This window comes from Lepisma saccharinum, chromosome 9 (genome assembly GCF_977018435.1).
Source record: "Lepisma saccharinum chromosome 9, izLepSacc3.1, whole genome shotgun sequence".
NCBI classification, from domain to species: domain Eukaryota; kingdom Metazoa; phylum Arthropoda; class Insecta; order Zygentoma; family Lepismatidae; genus Lepisma; species Lepisma saccharinum.
Window position 1 is genome coordinate 91,836,552 of NC_139237.1, and position 5,087 is coordinate 91,841,638.

Below are 5,087 nucleotides of genomic sequence, written 5' to 3' on the forward strand. Positions count from 1 at the left end.
AATTACACGACTTGAAGACATCTTTACATTAAAATTCGGAGTTGCGTTACTCGAACGATTTGCGCAAGCTTCCATTTCGTAGCAACAAAGAAGCCTCACACACACACACACACACACACACCCACACACACACACACACACCCCCACACACACACACACACACACACACACACACACATGCACTTTCATCTGCTTTTTATTGCACTTAATGTGGGAGACACAACGATTTACAATCTTTATTTTTTTTATTAGCTTGAGACTACCGTGGCAATCTGGGAATCCGTTGCACAATGAACTTATCGTTGTTCGACTGTTATTCACCTAGTAATTTAAACGATTACTAAATTGTTTGATAAATGCCTATGTTTGCCTTACCGCTTATCTTTCGTCAGCTACTGCCCACGAGCATTTTTTTATCTTCCCTCGCGCCACATTACACTCCCCTCCCCCTTGTTCTTTCAAGCTTCTTTTGTTGTTTTTTTTGTTTGGGGTTCTTGCGAGAGTTTTCCAGTAGAGATGACAAATACGATCCTTTTTGTAGATTCTTACAGATCCTTTCATAAAACTTCCAGCGATTCGTTAAATTTAAATTTAACAATAACTGTACGTTATCCCTATTTTTGTATACGTGCAATTTCTTGTAGAGGACGGCAACAAATGGTATTTATCATCATCTCGCTGGATTTAAAGAAATCTTACAACGAGTTACAGAATGACGTCATATCGTGAACCAACGACATTTACTGCTTGCAATTAACTCACCTGTCTGCGCCCACCCTGTACAAAACTGTCAATTACGAACAAACAAGTATGCTGGGCATAAACAGCCTCCTGTAAAGCTGTAAGTCCAATGAAACTTTGTTGAGTTGTTAAGTTGACGAACAAACAAAATGCAATTTTTTTTTGTCTGATCTGTCATTTTACAAGACAGGTGACGGTAGCTACTGCGGCCGTTTATTGACAAATAAGTGTATCTCAAATCTCTTCCATGTGAACTATATAACGGTGTGTACACTCAAGAGTAAGTTAAGTCGTTTTGACTAATTTTAAATAACGCTGAAATTCCTACTACTTGCGCAATCTATTCTGAAATTAATCTGTGAATAAATAAATAAGTTAGTATTTGTATTCCACAACAAAATGCATAATACACTTTTTTATTTCTGCAAAACATTGCAAAACACTTCGGCTTCGATCCATGATTTCTTGCAAGCAGAATTAAACCCTTCACCCCCCCCCCCCCCCTTCGTCCTTTAAGAATAACGACACCTGACCGAATAAATATTCATGTATCCATTGGTTTGAATATTTATAAGCAGGGTGTTATTGAATGGCTCTCCAGATAGAAAAATGAGGTCCGAGTTACGCTATCTGAAAAATACGTCACACGTCCAAGCTCCGCACCGTAAAGTAAGAGTTTATTGTTATATTTTTGCATTACATAAACCTCCTCCCTCCATTAACGTTCTCGCCACAAGTTGCACGCAAGGAAATGCAGACATACGCTTGCACGGGCACATAAAATACTGATGGTAATTTCTTCCGAAAGATTCCACCTTCCATGTTGGCTTTTAATGCCACCAACCACACTTGGTTGTTTTTTTTGTTCTTTACTTCAAAAAACTGCAATTAATTCAAAGCTTGTATCGTTGGTCTACCGCTTGAATTGTTCTAAAGAACGAAATCAGCTTTTCTTGACGTGTTCGAAATGTGACTGGTTAGTTCATCGGTGCAAACGTCGAACGTTCAGTTGTTCATTGATGTTCCTTGCAACATGTATCGTAGCTTAAAAGCACGTAGATGTGCGTTCTAGATCTACGTATTTGTAAAGAACGCAATTGAAACAATGGAACACTAGTGATGGTACAGATATATGCTTCGTTATCATTTTGCATTTATGAACGCAACACTGCATTGCGTCAAAGACAACGAACATTGCGATGTGCAATTTACTTGGCAACACTTACGCACTTCACTGTGCAAGGGGAGGAAGGATATCTTTAGATCGCTAAACGATGGAAGCAAAGCATGGAAAATCAAGTTTTAACAAAACCTGTATTCGATGTTATGCCCAGAAACTAGCCACCAGCCGCATAAGAATGGTGAGTAGAACAAGTAAAGAATTTAGAATAACAAAGATAATAAAGAACAATAAAATTGATACGTGCAAAGAAACGGCGAACTAACTGCCACAAGGAATTAATTATATTTGTGTTGATGCTGTGGTGGACAACCAGACTTGAAACATTCACGGAGCTGTTTTGTACAGTCAACGGCAAAGATAATGGTAAGCAAATTGTCCACCGCTATTTTCATTACTTTTATATTCTACATCATGTGTTTTAAGAAATGAAACTATGTTCGTTGGAAGCAGGCATTGTTCTCTGCTTATTTACGTCTTTATTTCAAATTCATTGTCATCACATTGTGTAATTCAGACCGAATGAAAATGGTGGTGGACAATTCGCCTACTCTTTCTTTCGCCGTTGGGTGTACAAGATGCTGACGAACTAATTTATTCCTAAACCACGGACTTAGCAATAGTCGCAATTGGTATATCTGCACATCTAATAGAAGCATACGCCCTTCAACAGTTACACGTTATATTTCAATTCACCCTCTTCCATCAGCACAAAATAACGGAGAATAGAAAATAAGAAGTTATTGAGGATGTACGTAGATGGAAGGGAATGAACCAACATGCCGTGTGATGTGTATAAATTGCGAGCCCAGTCACAATGATACACTTCTGAAATAGACCTTCCTTAACTTTTACAAAAGTAGTCGATGAAAATGGTAATTTCCAACAATGATAATGATACAATTCAATAAAAATATATTTACGCTAACTCAAGGTTTATATTTTAGATAAGGGATTATGAAAGAATTAATGATTAATATGTTATGTCAGGTGAAATGTTATTTTCTGATGTTTCTTTAAAATGTATTATTTTTTTTTCGATTAGTTACATTATATTTTCATCAGCAGATTTTTACCAAAATTAGAGTAACAATTCATGTTGCACAATATTAAAATGTTTTGACAAGTGTATAATATTGAATATTTAATCAGCTTTAGCTTTGTTCAACTTATTACTAATCCCAAGAAGTTGGTATAATTGCCGATCTTTTCTATGCAAATCAGTGTTGCTTATTTATTGGAATAATCATAGTTGCCAGCGTGGGTGCGAGAACACTAACTACATCTTGTACTCCTCAAGGAAGTATGAATTCGAAATGGAAAACCTTGTTTACCATAAAAACGTGCGTTTCTCATGAAATGCATTTTCTGAGAACATTAGCGTGTCATATAAGTAAACACAGCCATTTACGAGTCACTCCCAGATAGTGCAAAATTCATTTCCAGACCGGCAATAAACTCGGGGAGGTGGGGGGAGCAGGTTCAGATCCATCAACAATAAATCAGGCAGACATATTGTTCGCATAAGCAGCGTATATGTATGTATATGTTCCCGAGCATGGATCTTAACCGAATGTACAATACCGTAGCAACAGAACGTATATAAATTGCCGACTTATATAGACAGCAATGCATCGTTACGGTAGGTGAAGTATTGCCAGTTTCCGTTGTAGAAGGATACGACTTCTTTTAATGCTTTACTCGAATTGTCTTGGCCGTGAGGGAAAATTCAAGGAGTTTACGATAATTAGACAGGTTGTATGTGAACTTGCAGATTGTGAAGATGATTTAAAAGTGCTAGATATATATGCGTGTGTGTGTGTGTGAAGGTACGCCACTTCCCGATCTTAATTGCAATTGCAGGATAATATAAAACAGCCGTATAGGGGGACCTCATCGACTTGATGGGAAGGAAGGATTCTTCTTTATCCAGTCCTGGGAATATTTGCAATGCCTTGAGATTTTTATTGTATCTGCAATCAAAGTTATTGCCGTGGCGTATAAGGGCTTGCATGAAATTTTCATTGTCGAGTGTTCGCGAAAGGGTATACGCGTTAGTTCATTGTGTACGCATTCGTGCACGCATTTTCTTCTTGCCTCACGCACTTGGAACGAGGCACATTTTGAGCAACGGGTCTGCGTTGAGAAATGTTTTAAAATCCAATAAAATTGTGACTTCTGATGAACAGGTTGCGAGACGGATTTTTTTTTCCTTTCTAATTACGAGTTGGAATATTCTCACCTCTTAATGCTTTCCCACTGTTAATTCTTAAGTAATGGATACCGGGACACGCTGTTAAAGGAAGATAGCTTCTTCCCTAACAGGAGTGAAGGTTCTTATAAGAAGAATCTGAGTTCAGTTCCTGCAAGGTGACCCTTGGTTTATCTGGACAATCATTTCAATTTGAGTCCGCATTTGGTAATACTGGATGAACCCTACTCGAGGGGTCGGGGGGGGGGGGGGCAGGGGCAGGTCCACTACCTCTATTATTTAGACACTCATGCCAGTGACAATGTACAATTGGTTGGTAATGATTGTAATTTTTGTAATTGCTACCGTGCGTCCATTTCGATCTGCAGCCGAGAGATCGGGAGAAGCGTGGCGGGCGGCGCTGGCGAAGATGCCGACATTTGCGGCCTGAAATGCCCGCTTATTTTTATGGACATATGCAGACATTTATATAAATATTGCAAAACGAGCACTAACCTGTGTTATAAGAGTATGGTTTTAATTTTAGTAGCTTAGTGGCTGTATGTGCTGATGATTTTGACACTACCATCTCCTGTGAAACACGGCGTAGAGGTTTGTTTGGATAACTTTCTAACGCTGCCCCAATTTCATCGAGTTCATCGAGGAAGCTCACGAAAACCATTGACTTTTAATGGTTTCGTCGGCAGCGTAATCTTGATACAGTGTTGCACATTCGAAACCTCCAAACGATCCCCATCGACACAAAACTCTTTCAAGGATATAAACTTAACCAGGACGTTGCTGGTCAAAACTATGATTAAAATGTTTTATTATCTGTGACTCTTATCGTCACTTCTAAAGCGTATTTTTTTGTGTATATAATTGCAGAACTTGGATGAATTACAGATGATGAATTATAACCCAGGTTAGTGCTCGTTTTGCAATATTTATATAAATGTCTGGATATGTCCGTAA